This window comes from Poeciliopsis prolifica, unplaced genomic scaffold, assembly GCF_027474105.1.
Source record: "Poeciliopsis prolifica strain line A6 unplaced genomic scaffold, Auburn_PproV2 SCAFFOLD176, whole genome shotgun sequence".
Classification (NCBI taxonomy): domain Eukaryota; kingdom Metazoa; phylum Chordata; class Actinopteri; order Cyprinodontiformes; family Poeciliidae; genus Poeciliopsis; species Poeciliopsis prolifica.
Window position 1 is genome coordinate 297,089 of NW_026562551.1, and position 18,993 is coordinate 316,081.

At 38.6% G+C, this 18,993-nt stretch overlaps 3 long non-coding RNA genes across 3 annotated transcripts; 1 reads left to right on the forward strand and 2 right to left on the reverse strand.

The window, feature by feature from the left end:
• Positions 1-7,747: 7,747 nt before the first annotated feature.
• Positions 7,748-8,821, reverse strand: LOC129356508 (uncharacterized). The gene is made up of 3 exons (XR_008605420.1): positions 8,269-8,821; positions 8,135-8,173; positions 7,748-8,046 (listed from the first exon to the last, which is right to left on the reverse strand). It is a non-coding gene; the product is annotated as an uncharacterized LOC129356508 (long non-coding RNA).
• Positions 8,822-9,527: 706 nt separating this feature from the next.
• Positions 9,528-10,039, reverse strand: LOC129356516 (uncharacterized). Its single transcript, XR_008605423.1, has 3 exons — positions 9,916-10,039; positions 9,713-9,821; positions 9,528-9,579 (listed from the first exon to the last, which is right to left on the reverse strand). It is a non-coding gene; the product is annotated as an uncharacterized LOC129356516 (long non-coding RNA).
• Positions 10,040-17,771: 7,732 nt separating this feature from the next.
• Positions 17,772-18,682, forward strand: LOC129356514 (uncharacterized). Its single transcript, XR_008605421.1, has 3 exons — positions 17,772-17,855; positions 18,375-18,465; positions 18,562-18,682. It is a non-coding gene; the product is annotated as an uncharacterized LOC129356514 (long non-coding RNA).
• The last annotated feature ends 311 nt before the right edge of the window (positions 18,683-18,993 follow it).

Genomic DNA, 18,993 nt, shown 5'->3' on the forward strand with positions numbered 1-18,993 from the left:
GGGCCATAAGGAGGCGCTTAACAGGTCGTCCTGAAAACCACCCTGCAGTCATTTAGAGAGAGGTCACATTATTCTGGTGACAATGTGATTGACAGAGAAAGACAGATGATGATGACTCTGTTGCAGGGTGGTTTTGATATATCAGTCTTTGTCTTTCTCATCTTCGTCACTTTTGGTAAATAATCTCCTACAAACAGTCAATTTGGAAGTGTCACAGAAAGTCTGTATTTTTAAATTTTTTCTCACTGTTGTCTTCTGCTCATGTTCATCAGGATGTATTTGCTGTATTATTTTCCTTCCACTCACGATCTTCACAGTTGTCTCTCACAACTCTAACAGACATGGTAGGCTTTCTCTTCCTAATCTTAACACTGATTTAATTATCATGATCAAACATGAGAACAAGCTGTTAATTTTTATGTTGTGCACAGGTTACGATCTTTGGACGCAAGGATCAAAGACATCTCTCCAACCTGGAGTTGTTGGAGCAGAAGGTTGACTACCTTCTGCCACAAGCAGACCTGTGGCCCAACTTGCTCTGGAGTCTCAAGGCGAGCCATTACAAATAAGATCATCAACTAGATTTCAAATTTTCAGTATTAAAATTTTCTAACTCACATTATTTCTGTTTTTGTGTTTTGTGTACAGGAGCAAATATTTTACACAAGATGACCTCAGAGGCTTATGACATCAATAAAGAAGTTGGAAGGTTTGGGAAATTGTTCAAGAGACCTCCTATTGGCCCAGGCATTGTTATTAAGGTTTGAATGATGATCAGATCATTAAAAAAATAAAAGTGGTGTTTCTTGGTGATATATTATTAGGCTTTATGATTTACTTTTCTCTTAGTCTTGGTACCCCACTTAAATTTTGTTCTCTGTTTTCAGGGAAAAAATCGTCTGCAACCTGGAAAATGCTGGGCCTTTCCAGGTTTCCAGGGACGTTTGGGCGTCTCACTTTCACACCCAGCCACCATCAGACATGTGTCCCTGGGTCACATTGCTAAGACTGTGTCCCCAACGTCCTCTGTCTCTAGTGCTCCAAAGAATTTTCGTATATGTAAGTCAAATAAAATGAGTGTCAAAAGTGTAATATAGATATAGCCACGTATAGTATATATTAAGTATACATTCAAAGGTGATAGCATTGATTCCATATGACATTGCTTGATCTCATTCTAAACCATGCAAACTTTCTGTCTGCACTAATGAATTTTCTGTTTATCTCAGGATGTGATATGTTTTCTGATACACCGACTAACTTTCACATATGTTGAAAGAACAAGATAATGAACTGGATTTTATCTAATTTTGTCTCAGGGAGCAAAGAATTTAGAAGATGAGGAAACTCATTTGGGAACTTTCCAATACGATGAAGATGGAGACCAAATACAGACCTTCAAACTTCCTGTAAATATGTCAAATTATGTTTTATTAACCAAATACAGTTCTCTCAGAAGACCAGACTTACCTACCTGTTATAAATATTGATATATTGAAATGATGATCATATATTCTAACATACAATCATAAGGTTCTTCACTGGGTATTACTAGCATTCAATTAAAAACATACTTTGAATAAAGTACCGTATTATTGTTTCATTCAAAAGGCTTCAATGAAAAACTCTACTTAAACCATAAAAATGTATGTTAATCTTGCACTTTTAGAGTAGTGGTAACTGATAAAAAGCATTGAAAAAAATCAATTAGTTAAGTTGTCTAGAAATAGTGCCTAAATGTAATGCAGCCACATTAAGCTTTGTTATTGAACCATAACTATTCCAAAACACAGAGATACAAAGTGTTTAACTTGAACAAATGGAAAAAAACTGTAGATTTATTTGGCCATCTATTAAGGAGGAAAATATTGTTGTCTTGGCATAAATCTCATTGAGACTTTTATTACATCACGGTAACAAAATACAAAAAGTCAACCTCTTATTATTAAGATGTGGGAGATTCTTCAATCAACAGGAGACTCGATTTCTTTTACTGAACATTTCTGTTCAGTTTTTATTGAGAGAAAACAGTGACAGCTGATCACAGCTGTTGTACCTAGCAACCAAAATCAACAGAAGCAAGACAGTGACGAAATACAGAACCACATCGGTTTAGCATTCTTCAAAATAAAAAGACTTCCTCTATTCAAATAAATCATGCCTCGCACTTAAATATATTTCACTGTAGCTTTTGTAATTATTTACAATCATGTTAATTTAAATAAATAATAATCATCACGTAAATTATGCTCAACATACAATTGTAAGGAAGTCACTTAAAATGCAAATTGTACTTAACAAATAAATAAAAATGTAAAAAAGTCATAACACTTTTCACAAAACAATAATTTTTATTGTCTCTGTATAACAAACAACAAAATCCCAGTGTTACTACAAAACATTTTGTTTTCTGGTTAGCAAGATATCAGTATAATTACCTCGCTATCTTGAGATAAACTATGCAAAATGTATTTACAGCAAGGAAAGTTGAACTAGGCTTCCATCAGACAGACCTCCTTTGTTTCTATCATCTATTTGCAACTATGGATTATCAATCTAACCTCCCTAATTTATATCTCTCTTGACTTACAGGCCGATAAAGTTGGTTCCTTCCGTCATGTGACTCTAAAGGTGAACAGCAACTGGGGTCATCCGGACTACACCTGCCTCTATAACTTTAGAGTGCATGGAGAAATTGCAAAATGACGAGGAGAAATGGATGACATATGGAGAAAACTATTTTTTTACCCTTTGATATATCTCTTTTGTATATGTTTACACAATTAATTTTAATTCCTCACAAAAAGTCCTCACAGTCAACCGTAAGTAGCACAATGGCACAGTTAGTAGCACTGTTACCTTTCAGAAAGAGGTTCAGACGTAATAAAGTGGGATTTGTGGGTTTTCTCCGGGTGCTCCGGCTTCCTCCCTCAGACATTTTAAAATTGGCACGTGTGGGTTCTCTCTGGAAGCTCCGGCTTCCTCCCAGAAATAATAAAAGTAGGATTTGTGGGTTCTCTCTGGGTGCTCCGGCTTCTCCCACAGAAATAATAAAAGTAGGATTTGTGGGTTCTCTCTGGGTGCTCCGGCTTCCTCCCACAGAAATAATAAAAGTAGGATTGTGGGTTCTCTCTGGGTGCTCCGGCTTCCTCCCACAATAAAACTTTAGCTGTTCGGTTAATTGGTCTGCCCAAAATCTCCTCAGCTGTGAGTATGTGCTGCATGGTTGACAACATAACGACATAAACTTTATGATAACATTAACATATTCAAACACAAACTTATACTCTTAATCAAATTAAAGATTGTCTGTCCAGGATATGGGAATACAGCAACATGATTTTGTAGATAATGATGCACTAACACAATTCTTTAAGTTCTTTCACAAATATTGAAGTTTAACTTTGTTTCATGTTATTCTTTTGGGACTGATTCCAGTGAGAGGTAGTTTACTGCTACAGGTTCAGACTATTTTCTGTTAATATCTATTGTATAGACTTTCCCAGATCTACCTTTTGTAACATGTGTATTGTAAACTAATATTGTAATTGAATCTGTCTTTCTTTCAGAAGGTTTGTTGACAGTTTGTGTTTGTGTTTTTTATTTTGCCCTCTTGAAGCCAGCCAGCCTCGGCAGATGGCTGCTCATCCTGAGCCTGGTTCTGCTGGAGGTTTCTTCCTTTTAAAGGGAGTTTTCCTCTCCACTGTGCCTTGTGCTTGCTCAGGATGGGGGATCCCTTGGATTAAACATCCATCGCGATCTGCTGTGACCCCTCCGCAGAATCGCCACCTTAACGTGGTGGAGGGGTTTGAGTATCCCCATGACCAGATGGAGATTTTGTCTTGGGGTTCAGCCAATAGTGAGGCTTCCAGGGCAGGCTGCATTGGGGAGGGATCAGACTAAGAGCGATTCAAGGTTTTCAATGAAGGGCTACCAAAGGAATCAGGTATTTCTAGGACACAGACAGTTATCCCAAGTACGGTTTTGACGGAAGTTTCTCCCTATAAAAAGTCAGTATCTTCTTCACTGATAAAAATGACAATGAATTCACTGTACTCCAATGCCCTCCTGTGACTGCTAATTGTGCTTCCATTAAGGTACCAGAATGTGAGGGTCCTAAAGTCACATGGGGACTTTGGTCTATTTGACCCAAGGGCTTCTGTTCCACATGGCCAACGAGTGAGCAGTGTGAGACAAGTGGAGATTTGAGACAGACACACAGGCATGGAAGGTTTCTGGCTCAATACTTGGAGAGGAGCCACTCACCCACACTTGAAGGAGGTCCACACCTTGGAGGTTGCCTACACCTGAAGGGGCCAATGGGTCCATGTTTGAAGAAAAACTGCACACGACAGAGGGCCAGAAGGAGGCGTGCACATGTCAGTTCAGTGGTTCCCAGGTATATGCCAACATGCCTGGGCTTCTGTCTACATGTCTGGGATGGTGCCCACATACTCTTGATTTGTGTTTTAAAAATAAAGGCCTCTAAAGTGCTTCAAAGGTACTGGTGTTGTATCCACTCATTCTTCTTTGATGGCCTTTGTGCCCGTAACACTCCAAGTCAGTAAATCTCAATCCTTTAAAGAACATTTGGGATGCTGTGAGGTGGAATATTTGTATCATCAACATGGAGCCAACAAATATGCAGCAATTCATCATCTGCCAAAGATACAACTATACTATTTTACAGACCTTCCAACCTACACACAACAGAATGTGAGAAACTGCAACATTGCATGGCATGTGCAGGGTTTGTCTTCAGAAAACGTTCTAAGACTAGGGGTTGGGGCACCATAGCTGTTGACAGGAAACATAAGATATTACTGTGTAATTGAGTTACTTGAAGACAATACTTAAACCCAAAACTATAGAATCCAAAAAAAAATAAAAAATACAATTAAAAAAAAATGTCAGTGATTTGCAATTCTGTTAAATCCAAATTAAGTCATGTCGTCGATCCAAGAGCACAATATAATGCTGATCACATTTAGAACTGGCCTGAAGATACAAAGCTGGCATGTTTACTTAGTAAGAGTTCAAAGAACAATATTATAATTAGACTGTTTTGTTACCTCAACCACAATCTGGTGCTGTCAGTTAAATCTTTGAGTTTTAGCTCTGTTTGTTCACAAAACACTTAGTAAAACTACGATTTTAAGTGACTCTTCGGCCAATTAAACTGGGGATGGAGAGGGCAGTTTGGAGGGAGTGTCACATGACACAATTTTCCATTTCCTGCCATCATTTCCTCTTATGACAATCTTAGAATGTTCTGACCTATTCTGTGTTGTGTTGGGACAACTCCGACATAAAATCGGGGATAGTCAACATTGTCTTGGCCCTTTTATCGTAGCCAGTCACTGGGAATGAGAACGCAGCCTGTTGACTGTTACAGGTAGCCAATCAGAAAGTGTGGTGTCGTAAGCACAGAGTAAATGTTTTACTCATTTCAGCAGTCATCCACTAAGATGTTTCAGCATTTATTAAAAACGGAGCAAATGTCTGTAAAATATTTCACATTTCAATCACATTGACTCATTTAATTATTTCAAAATAGCAACATTTAGTATCAAAAGAGCAATGAATGCAAAATGTCATCTTTTTTTGTTTTTATTCATAAGCTTTTTTTGTTTTTTATTTACTAAGCAACAAAAACAGTAAAGAAATATTAAGGATATCGCTAATTACCAAATTTTGTTTGGTTTTTGTTACCCATGTTTTTAGGTTTATTATGAATGAGCTGAAGTGAAGCAGAATAAAGTTGTCAAATGAATTATGAATGGAGTTTATTTGAGGTCATCACCTTGGAGGCCTAGCCCTGCAATATAGATGTTTGTTTTTCTTCTTCTCCCTGGTTGACCCAAGTAATATAAGAATTTTCTATGTTCTTTGATAAATTGTATGTTTCATGCTCAATTATACATTTTCAACACATTTTAAGCACAACCGGAAGTTGAGTGATGTATGTTGATTGAATCATGGACAACAGAAGACTGAGTATTGTATGCTAATTGATACAGGAGACTAAGTACTGTATGCTAATTGATCATGCTCTGAGCTCATGGTCAAGTCGTGGGCAGGGAAGTAGCATTCTGATTGGCTAACCCGTCAGGAAGAGGGGAAATGGCCATTCCCTTCTTTCATTCGAGTTTGTTTTGGTAATGAGTATAAAAGGCAGAAAAGTCCCATTGTTCAGTAGAGTCAGAGTAGAGTACGGACGCCCAATTTTTACCGCTGCACCATTGAGAGCATCCTCACCAACTGCATCACAGTTTGGTATGGGAACTGCTCTGTCTCCGACCGGAAGGCGCTGCAGAGGGTGGTGAAAACTGCGCAGTGTAACTTTCTCTAGAGAGATAAAAAAAAAGACAAATCTTCAAGACGTGACTGCCTGCGAGTGGTCCCTCAGCTCCACCAGCACTCCGCAGAATTCTTTATTACATTTTTTGTGTGTGTGTGTGTGTGTGTGATCGTATAGGTTAAATCGAACAGTTAACAATTTCTTAAAATCAAAACAAAACATTCTCATTTCAAAATAACTTCAACAAAACCAACAGTAAAATAACTGCCATCGCAGCCAACAGTTAACAGTTATAACTTTTGGAAAACATTTCTATATATATTTTTTATACATGTATACATATGTTTTTATAACCAGAACCCACCTAGAGTGATAAAAAAGACAAATCTTCAAGACGTGACTGCCTGCGAGTGGTCCCTCAGCTGAAAAACAACAGATATAGTTAGCGTCATGACTGTTGGTCAGCCAGCAACACCAACTGCAGCTCTCACACATAGGGTCATATTTTCCAGCCCAACCACGACAAAACGTCATAATTTATATTTATGAATGTCAGTTGTTATTATAGTATTTGTTAAGTACTGAACCAGAAAAATATGACCCCAAGTAAAAAAAATAATGAAGAGCTGCGCCTCCACCAGCACTCCGCAGAATTCTGGTGGGGGAAACCGCGAGAGCGCCTGAAGGACCCGTCGCATGCAGTGCGTGATCATACCACTAGGTGGCTCCAAAACATGGCGTTACTCAAAAATCTCATCAAAAACAAACACAACCTTCATTATTTTGGGCAAAATTCACAGACATATTATACACACTTTGCTCTCTGTTACACCAGCACATCGCCAGGGCATCGCTCCCTGCCATCAATGATATCTACAGGAAGTGGTGTCTGAAAAGGGCCTGGAAAATCACCGAGGACTTCACTCACCCTGCACACACGCTCTTCTCTCTCCTGCCCTCTGGGAGGCGTTACAGAAGCCTACGGACCAGAACCACCAGGCACCGGAACAGCTCTTTCCCACAGCTGTCACGCTCCTGAACGCCTCCTGACACAAACTATAAGGACTGTACGCCTCACACACATACATGATCTGTATACAATTCTTATATAATCTGTAAATCTAACTTGCCATTATTTATCCTGTATTATAAAACAACTAATATATATATACACTATCCATTCTTCATATTCCTGTATATTCCATATAATCTGTGTAATTTGTATAATATGTGCATAGCTCTCATATTTATGTTTATATTTGTAGAAAACATTTTATTATAGCACATCAATATTATTCTCTGTTTATATCTTTGTACAACTGTTTATAAATATTTATATCCTGTATAGCACTTCTGGATAGATGCAAACTACATTTTGTTGCTTTGTACATGTGACAGTGCAATGACAATAAAGTTGAATTCTATTCTATCTTTTCTATTCTAAGCTTAAAGGACATTATAAGAAGAGGTTGGAAAAGTTGTTGCGTGTGGAAAAGCTTTGTGGATTCTAAATATAAATTCAAAATTCTTTCATGGAAACCTGACCAAGCAGAACAAGTTTCCATGAAAGAAAGAAGAAAAACAAAACCCACAGCCGGTTAATTAACAAGATAATTAATAAAGAACCACAATAATCGCAGCAGTCTTTTGAAGCCTGAAATATAGAGTTGTTCTCCTCACTTCTTTGGTGATGGATAACACTGCTTGTTGACTTTTTCTCACAGACGAACACTTCTGCATTATTTCTAGGAGCAAAAACATATTTCACAATATCACATTTTCAGCATTTCTGCTCATTATAAAATATTTTTGAAACCACGGCTGAAAACTTACAAATAACTGACTCTGAGGTCAGTCGAGCTGTTTGGGGGTCTGCAACAATTATACACATTGTTCTTAGTCTACTTTTAATTTTTTAATCACTTAATGTCTGATATTCTTGTTTGTAATAAACATGAAATTATTACCTTGAAAATCTATTCCAGAAAGAGTTTCTGTAAAAGAAACATTCAAGTAGTAGCAACTTAACATTGACAATGAGGAGATTTAACAACAGAAAATGTTCCTATCTGGTGATCTGCCAGCCGACTTGACCGTCCTCTGATTGTCTGAAAATAAGTGTTGCAAACATCAGAACTGAGGATTAAAAGGGCAGAATTTGCTTTTTGTTGATCTTACCGAGAAAACCTGCTCCAAACTGAATTCCTGCACAGAAACATTTGTTAATTTTTAGTATGTGATCAACTGCAGTTTCAAAAAAAGCTTTTTGGTTGTGCACCTTTTTTCTGGCCTTGGAGGTTTCTGTCTATCTCCCTCAAAGTAAGTCCTATAGGTATTAAAATGGTTTTGGATTTACTATTTGCTTGTGCAAAAACAAAAAGAAACTGAGTAAAACGTTTAATTCAATTCACCTGGTTAATCTACCCCAAAGAGATCTTTTGTGTATGGGGGATGTTTACATCCCTGTGGAAGAACAAGGATGTAAACATCCATTTATCAGTGACACAGTGTTACATTTGAGAGTGAATATGAGTGTAAAGTGAGCTGTATAAATTTCTAATTCCAAGCATGTAAGATCATTGTTGTTCATTAGTATTAGCAAAATATTTAATGAACACTCATTATTATCTATAATATTTGAATCAAGATGTTTAGATTGAGAGGCAAGACATCTCTCTTAATTTTGTCCATGAACAGCAAATTGGATTTAAAACAACCCTTACCTTACCTTACCTTACCTTACCTTACCTTACCTTACCTTACCTTACCTTACCTTACCTTACCTTACCTTACTTACCTTACCTTACCTTACCTTACCTTACCTTACTTTACCTTACCTTACCTTACCTTACCTTAGTTCACCTTACCTTACCTTACCTTACCTTACCTTACCTTACCTTACCTACCTTACCTTACCTTACCTTACCTTACCTTACCTTACCTTACCTTACCTTACCTTACTTACCTTACCTTAACCTTACCTTACCTTACCTTACCTTACCTTACCTTACCTTACCTTACCTTACCTTACCTTACCTTACCTTAGTTCACTTACCTTACCTTACCTTACCTTACCTTACCTTACCTTACCTTACCTTACCTTACCTTACCTTACCTTACCTTACCTTACCTTACCTTACCTTACATTACCCTAACAACTCATATCAAAACAGAGAGCAAAAGTGCTAAATTAGCACAGCACTTAAAAGTTCTTGGAGGTAAAATTCTTGCCTTTCTCTGGTCTTGGCGGAGGCGTCAGAGGGCCATCGGTGTGCTTTCTGGTGATGAGAAAATTGTAATTTCTTTAGGTCAGCTTCATTTTCTTTAATTGGCCTCATTTTTGAAGGTAAAAAAACATCAGCGCAATACATGCAAAAGCATATATTAGTCGATTTTGAGAGGTTTACTCACCTTTTCCTGTAGAAGAATATGCCAAGCAGCACAGCAAAGAGGATCAGCACTAAGATGACAACAGGAATCACCACAGGGATAGCTTTCTGTATCTGGTACGCCATAGTTCCTGGAGATGAAGATATAAAAATAATCATAATGAGAAATCTCTCAGTTTCCTGTGTCCAATGCTTTGATAAGAAAAATGATTTGTTGAGTCTAACCCTCTACAATTAATTTGAAAGTCCTGGTTTCATTCTTTCCACGCCAGAAGATGGCGGTACAGTTCAGGTTTCTCTGTCCATCTCCTCCAGCAACCACAAACGTGATGGTGGACGTCGTCTTCCAGACACCTCGTGACATCAGTGTCTGAAACCTCGTTGTTGACATAAGGGACACTCCATGAAAACTTTGGAGGATGTGATGAGCATGAGTGACTGACAGAACAGGAGACATTTACAGTTGAACCAGCATTCACTTGAGCTGGAACTAAACTCATCACTGGTTTCTCTGGAGAAGCTGAGGATTAAAGACAAAGACGTTTGCTATTGCTCAGATTGGAAGAAAATGTATCACAAACAGCATGCGAATGATGTAAAACATTAGTAAGGATTCTTGACCTTTCATGACGATAAAAACGCAGCTGTTGTTAAATCTGTATTTGTTTGTTCCTTTCTCCATAGAAACAGAAAGGGCCATTGTCAAAGGGTTTTATGTCGTCAATCTCCAAAGAGCAGTCTCCTTCATCCAGGTTTCCCAGAATTTTGGTCCGGTCCTTGAACTGGTCCAAAACATTACTGCGGGCATTGTGGTACACCAGACCCCCAGTTTTTTGTACCAGATGCCACGAGTCAGGGGCTGATCCTCGTCATCCTGGAAACTGCAGGGGATGACCACACAGGACCGAGTCAAGGCATTGAATCTGCGAGGGACGTCAGCAGCCAGGACGCGGAAAGCTGTTGGGGGGGCGAGAGGACCAGTTAAACTTAGAAAGGTGCTGTCAGAAAATACAGGACATTTAATACAAAAGACATGAAAATTATACAGATACACAAAACTGATAGCCTTAAATCTGAAATAATGCACAAAAAGAGAGAAAAATAAGCAGGAAATCAGTGTCTTATGCAAGTTGTCTGGTGTAAGGAAAAAGAAAGGTGAGCTCACTATCTTTCTCGTTCAGTTCTTCTTCAACCGGTACATATTCTGTAAAATGAATAAATAAATGAATTTATTTTTGATTAGTAGCTAAGCAATAAACCCAAGTGAAAGCTATAAGTTTAACTGGATTAAAGAAAGCAGTCATTGTTTACTGGCCAACATTTTGAAACTGTAAATCTTCCAAGGCGTCTGGTGTCTCAAGTATTGCTCTGCAGATTTAAACACTGAAAATTTTAACTTCAATTCTGAGTTCTAATTTTAATTTGAACTATAGTGGTAACAATGTGTGTTAGATGTAAAAACTCACTTTTATCTGAAGAAGTGAGGAGTTTGTGTTTCTCCAGTCAGAAAATGTGCAATGCAGGTCAAAGGTTTTCCATTGTCTTCAAGGGAACCAATAAACGTAAGATTGGACTCAGTGGTATACGTATTACTGGATATTTTTTTGAGCTTTTGTAAATGCAGCATGTCTGAAAGTTCCACTCAATTGTTGGTGTATTTGTCTTGCATTTGTAGGACACAGAACAAATTACACTCTTTGCCACTCCTTCTATTAGCTCTCCTGGAGGTTCAACCATTTTGATTGTTTCAAATGGGCCTAAGCAAAAAATTAAACTTTACTTGTGAAGAAAACTTAAAAATCTCATCAATTTAAACCACAGCATGTATATTTATACTCACATTCAACATGCAGGAGGAGCTCACTTTTGGCACTTTGTCCACCAGGATATCTCACAGTGCACTCCACCTTCTTGTGGTCTTCTTCTACATTCCAAGTTCGTTCTATTGTTCTTTCCCAAATGCCGTCTGACAACAAGGAGTCAATGGTGCGGTCTGTTCCAGGAATGCCATTCAGAGACAGGGCAGGAGGAGCAGAAGAACATGTATATTTCACTTTACAGGTAACCTGCTTGAGCTCCCACCTTAGGAACATCAATGATGCTCATTTGGGGTTCTTGTGCCTGGTCTATAAAGATAAAAATAGAAATATGTTAATGTATGATGATTCCAACTAAAATGTAGATATTTAAAATACTGGTGAAAGAGTGAAAGGAAAAGTTTAACATACATTATTTTAACCTAAACAACAGTTTAACTAGACAGACAAGTTTCTTGCTGCAATGGGAATAACTGCACAAGATATGAATATTTGTCAGATTTATTTTGCTTAATCAAGAAGTTGTTTTCCCAGACATGATTTGTGCATTAAGTTGTTATGCTGCTCTTGAGAGTTGGTAAATAAAAGAAATGAGTGTGTCTGTTGTGAAGTCAACCAACTGGACCTGAGACGAACAAAGAAGGATTATATATATATATATATATATATATATATATATATATATATATATATATATATATATATATATATATATATATATATATATATATATATATATAATCCTTCTTTGTTTTTGTAATAGAATCCTTCTTTGTTCCTCTGCCTCCGCAAGGAAGGAGGCAGAGGACTAGTGAGTGTGAGAACCACTGTCCAGGACGAAACAACTAAGATCCATAAATACATCAGGGACAAAGCCTCAACAGATAATGTGCTCAGTGAATGTCTCAGACAACAGGGAACGGAGGTTGAAGTGCCAGAGATACCATCATGGGAGGACAAGCCCCTACATGGGATGTACCACCAGCAAATAACCCAAGTGGCTGATATCAGTAAATCCTACCAATGGCTGGAAAAAGCTGGACTCAAGGACAGCACAGAGGCCCTCATCCTGACCGCCCAGGAACAGGCCCTAAACACCAGAGCAATAGAGGCCCAGATCTACCACACCAGACAAGACCCAAGGTGTAGGTTGTGCAAGGAGGCCCCTGAGACAGTCCAGCACATCACAGCAGGGTGCAAGATACTGGCAGGGAAAGCGTACATGGAACGACATAACCAAGTGGCAGGCATAGTGTACAGAAACATCTGTGCAGAATATGGACTGGAAACCCCGAGATCAAAGTGGGAAACACCCCCAAAGGTGGTGAACACCAGAGCTAAGATCCTGTGGGACTTCCAGATCCAGACAGACAAAATGGTAATGGCGAACCAACCAGACATTGTCGTAGTGGATAAACAACAGAGGAAAGCCGTTGTGGTAGATGTAGCAATACCAAGTGATTGCAACATCAGGAAAAAGGAGCACGAGAAACTGGAGAAATACCAGGGCCTCAGGGAAGAACTGGAGAGGGCCTGGAAGGTGAAGACCACAGTGGTGCCTGTGGTCATCGGGGCCCTCGGGGCAGTAACCCCCAAACTGGAGCAGTGGCTACAACAGATCCCAGGAAACAACATCAGACATCTCAGTTAAGAAATGTGCAGTTCTTGGCACAGCCAAGATACTGCGCAGGACCCTCAAGCTCCCAGGCCTCTGGTAGAGGACCCGAGCTCAGAGGATAAGAAACCACCGCGGTGGGTGAGAAGGGAAATTTATTATGTGTGTGTGTGTGTTCTTACCTGAAACCATAATTTTGGTGCTTCTATCCAAAAACGAATGTCCCTGTGAGTGGTAGGAGGTAATTGGGTTGATATCAACCCATGGATAGAGTTTATCCTCATTGTGAGACATATCCAGCCGGTCTATTTTAAGACTACAATTGCGGTCTGACACAGAGCCAGTCAAATGTGTTATCCCATTATATCTGCTTAAAATATTTGATTGTCTTTGGTTGAATACGTCTGCGCGTCCATTACTTTGGTACAAGTACCAGACAACTTGGAGGCCACTCGGTTGGGCTTTGCTGTAGGAAAACTTGCAAGGAATGATGATACATGATCCTTTCATTCCGTTACGCTTCTTGGAGTAGTGAAAGACCAGTCCAGATTGAGCATGTTTCCTGTAAAACACATAAAAACAAAACGATTTTGATTGGCCAGAGTAGTTTAAGCCTAATTTTAACTGATTTGCCCTGGACAGACCATAGATTTTACATTTGAATGTTGTGTCTGCAATAGTATTATTTGTTGTCTTGGTGGGAAAAATAGTTACATTAACTCCTAAATCGAGACTTACAGGGTTCAAATGCCTAAACTGCAAAAACACAAAATCCTACCAAATAATTTTGGTCTAGTTTTTACTGCTAGTATCTCAACTTTTTTTTTACTGCTAGTATCTCAACCCCAAATTCCCAGGAATTTGGGGTTGGAAACCAAAATACCAGGAATTTGAATTAACTCCCAATCAGGTCTGCAGGAATGGAGACTCATCTAAAACATGCATTGCAGTGATGCTGGATATCAGAGTTGTTACATGTGTAGTTTTGCTGTTCTGAAACATGAATTTATTTATTTTTATTTTAACACCAAGCCATTTCATTGCCTCGTTCCATAATGGGACTATGTGGCTATTGTTTATTAATAATCAGGTTGTACCCTGACTATGTAATTTTAATATAAATTACTAACTTTGTTAATAATTGCCATTAGCAAAAATTTTTCATAGCCAAATCAGACCAATTGTTGGACAACAATTGCAAAATACAAGAAGAAATGTCAGAGATCCTCCAAGTAGGATGTAATTGTTCACAGAATACATGTTTTGAATCACATCAGTACAAGAAAGCACCAAGAACGGGAAGACATGTTAATGTGTTCTTCAGTGACCAAAACCACACTGAAGACACAAAAGCAGAAGAGTGGTAAAACAGTAAGACAATAATTAAGTTTAGAATTGTGGAAAGAGTTTTGCACAGATGTGTTTGATAAAACACAACTGATATGAAGTTTATTGATCTATCAATACAATGCAAGAGTATAAAATTATTTATTTGGTGCTCTGCCTTTTAAACTTACTAGCTTCACAGTATTCAGGAAGCTAAATAAGTTGTCAACAATGTCACCCTGGAAATACGGAAAAGCACTGCTCAGGTCCTGCTTTAACCTCATCGTCTAAAGTCCCTCTAGAGTCAAAAGTCATTTTTACGTAATTCAGCTGAGTTGCATTCAAACTTTGTGACATTTTCATTTCGTATATCTTCTGGAAAAACCTGCCATTGAGTTCATCCAGACAGAGTATAACAAGCAGTCTATACCTGAAGTGTGGTTTATTGTCCAACATTTGAGGAATAACTCATCCAGGTGTGGATATGTAGAAAAAAAGATGTTACTAACCAAGTGTACTTTAAACCTTTTGTGAAGAAGGGCTGAATCCCCTCATTGTATCTCGTGAGATAGATGTTGGCAGACAGTCAGAAGTTCAGGGAATACACAGTTTCTGATGTGACAAACTTTTAGGGTCTATTTTTCTCTGTTTTAGGAACTGGACAGATGTAGTCCTCACTTACACGCTTCCGGAAATAAGTGGGGTTTGGATTCTATGTTTCTGTATACTCTCTTATTTTCTCTATAGTATTTTGGTTCGATCAGCCCTGAACTCTGCTAAAGTGAGTTGTACTACATACCAAGCAAAATGGTTTATAATAACCTTCCTTTAATTAGGCAAAAATAATAATAAAATAAGGAAATGACAGGTTTAGGGTTTAGACAAACCAGAAAAAATAAACATTATTCCCACAGAACAGTAAATTCATACAGGGTAAACACTAGTTATATAACCCAGTATTGTAAACTAAGATAATATGGCAGCAAATACTATCTACTTTGCAGGCCTGTTAAGATGCTCAGGAATCAGGATTCCCTCCGACTCAACAGTCCAGATATTGACTGTCAACTCAGTACCTTGTTGTCCAACAAATCCAAGCGATACTTCACCCAGTGTCCAGCGAGCCCTCTAAACCATCCAAAAACAGTAGCTCAGGGAAAAAGCAGTTGTGTGGCCTTCATGTGCTCTCCACATCGACGGCTCTCCTTTCCCTCGGTGCCAGAGGTACTCTGAGCGACACGGGCACTCAGAGTGACTATCTGGAGTCAAGGTCCTCGTTAACCAGTCCGGTAACGACCTTCTGTAACGTTTTAAGTGCTACTCTAACAGTCACAGCTGCTTACAAAAGTCCTTTGTAGCAACAGCTTTGCTCTAACTTTAGAGTGAATATACAACCAAGAAAACTAACACACAGTTAGACAGTTTCTAGCCAAAACTTGACTATGTACTGGTAGCTTGCATAACTTCTCTTGAAGACAAGTTTTACTCACTTCTAGAAACTTCTTAAAACAACGGCTCCTCCTGTGCTATCCCTTCTCTCGCTCTTGCTTACTGTTCTCTCTCTCTTTCTGCTCCTTAAGGTGAATGATAATCAGATCATTAAAAAAATATTAGGAAAAGTGGTGTTTCTTGTAGATATAACATTAGGCTTTATGATTTTCTTTCTCTTAGTCTTGGTACCCCACCTAAAACTTTGTTTTGTTTTTAGGGAAGAACTCTTCTGAATCCAGGACATTATTGGGCCTTTGTAGATTTCCCAGGATGTTTTAGCCATCGCACTGTCCCACAAAGCTGCCATCATTCATGTATCCCTGGGTTACATTCCCAATATTGTTTCCCCAACTTCCTCCCTCTCTTGTGGCACACTCATGCACACTGGAAGAAAAAGTGCTTCCTGTGTGCCCCTTGTGCACACAGGACTGCAGGTGCCCCTCATGAACATGCATGAGGGGCATGCTGTGCATGAGTGTGCCCCGCGTGAACACTGGACTGCATGCGGGGTCCTCCTATTTACAATGAGGACCCTGAACCCGGTTCTTCTGGTTCCCAGGAGACACTCTGAGATTCTTCAGTACAAAAGGTCCACACACACAGACACAGGCACTCATGCCTCCAGTGTGCATGTGCCGGAGCATGCATGTGCATGAGTGTGCACCTCATGCACACATGCTCCAGTGTGCATGAGGGGCTCCAGTGTGCCCATCATGCAGTTATGTGTCCCCATCTTGGTGCCTGCACGTTGGCGTTTACCCCAACGTGCAGGCACTCCAGAAAGGGTGGCACACTCATCATGCTCCAGTATGCATGTGCCCCTCATGCACATGCATGTGTGCACACTCATCAGGGGCTCCAGTGTGCTCCTCATGCACACTGGAGTGCATGAGGTTCAGGGTTCTGACCGTTGTCTGTCCTTATGGGCCAAACAACAGTTCAGATTACCCACCCTTTTTGGTACGGGGTACTGGAGTGTGCCTCTCAGGGGTATTCATTTGTTCTACTGGGGTCTGCAACGGGGCAATGTCAGTGAGACATGGAGGGATGTGGTTGGGAGGAATGGCCCTGCTGATCTAAACTCCAGTGGTGAACTGTTGCTGGACTTCTGTGTTTGTCATGGATTGTCCTGTGCATGGCTGTTTGTCCGTCTCTCTCTTAATTGAGCAGGATCCATTGAAATATCTTTTTAAATAATTCTTATTTTCTTAACCTCCTCCCAAAAAGCCCTGGTTTTGTTGCATTGCCATAAGCAATGTAATAGTTCCCCTTTCTCCATCATGCATACACAAATATAGAAAGTTGGGGTTACATTTATTCAGTTTTATAGCTGCATTTAGATACAAGTTCACACAATAGTTCCTAAACTTTGAAGTGCATATGAAAACAGGACTAACAATAACAAGAATAGCAGAAACTTTTTGATAATGTGCAACTAAGTAGCACAACTTTGTCAAAATGTACATAACGTGCATATTGAACTGTAAATATATAACAGGAAATGTACAATCCAGTGTGTCGGTGTAGAGAAAGCGCTCTGCAGTAATAACGGAAATGTTTTTATCAAACATGTCTAAAAAACTGTGCAATAACTGCATGTAAATGCCAGTAGGGAAGTAAACATTTCTTGATTTTGTTTAGAGCAGTGATTTGATTGACTAATTTAACAAGATAATTTTTTTTTCGTACCTTAATTTTTAAAATGCTTTAAATGAATTTAAAAGAGGCAGAAATGAATTGTGGGCAGGTTCTGTGGAGCATTCTGATGTCACATAAGCTGACTTGTCATCAGGCGCTTTTGGAACTTTTGTCAATAAGAGCCGAGTTCCTACAGGAATTCATCCATTTGAAGAGTTAGACGTCGGATAGATTACTTCAAAAAATTCAAGAAATTGAACTGAGCTTCAGTTTTTCGAGTAAGTATTTATTTAGAAATTAGTGAAGCAAAGAAAAAAATGACATTTTGTGTGCCAGTTTTTTGAAGGAAGTGTGCAGCAATGTTGAAAAAAAGTTGAGCAAGACAAGTTGTTAGTAATCAGTTTTTTTAGCTCAACATCAAATTGTTTAATTTGAGTAACTTTTTGATGTAAACATTAAACGTCTCATTTGTGTTTTTAGTACCTTTTTTTTATTTACGCGAACTTCACTGAGTATTGAAACAGCAGAAAAATATTAAGGAGTTCTACATGCAAAATAATGTTTTTCTTTAATTTTTATGGATGGTTGGTGATTTTCACACATGAAATGATTAATTTGATTTGATAGGTAACTAAATGATGTTCTGATCAACATTAAATGAAGTTTTTGATATATTACATCTTTAAATTTACAGTGTTTACGAGGAAAATGACTTTTACTGTAGAGTTGTGTTGGTACATTTTGGACATGCTTTGCACCAAAATGTACCACTTTTGCATGTCTTTGGTTTTTTACAGTCATGCTTAGAAGAAGTGAACGTTTGAGAAACAACGGATACTATGATATGGATGGACAACCTGTTATTTCATACAGGGAGGCGCCAATCAGGTAGATCAAATCAGCAATTTTCATTAAGTCATATGTTTTATGCAGTCATCTGCGGATCAGTGTACATTTTAACTCACTTGTATATTTTTCATCTAGGGCCATAAGGAGGCGCTTAACAGGTCGTCCTGAAAACCACCCTGCAGTCACATTTAGAGAGAGGTCACATTATTCTGGTGACAATGTGATTGACAGAGAAAGACAGATGATGATGACTCTGTTGCAGGGTGGTTTTGATATATCAGTCTTTGTCTTCTCATCTTCGTCACTTTTGGTAAATAATCTCCTACAAACAGTCAATTTGGAAGTGTCACAGAAAGTCTGTATTTTTAAATTTTTTCTCACTGTTGTCTTCTGCTCATGTTCATCAGGATGTATTTGCTGTATTATTTCCTTCCACTCACGATCTTCACAGTTGTCTCTCACAACTCTAACAGACATGGTAGGCTTTCTCTTCCTAATCTTAACACTGATTTAATTATCATGATCAAACATGAGAACAAGCTGTTAATTTTTATGTTGTGCACAGGT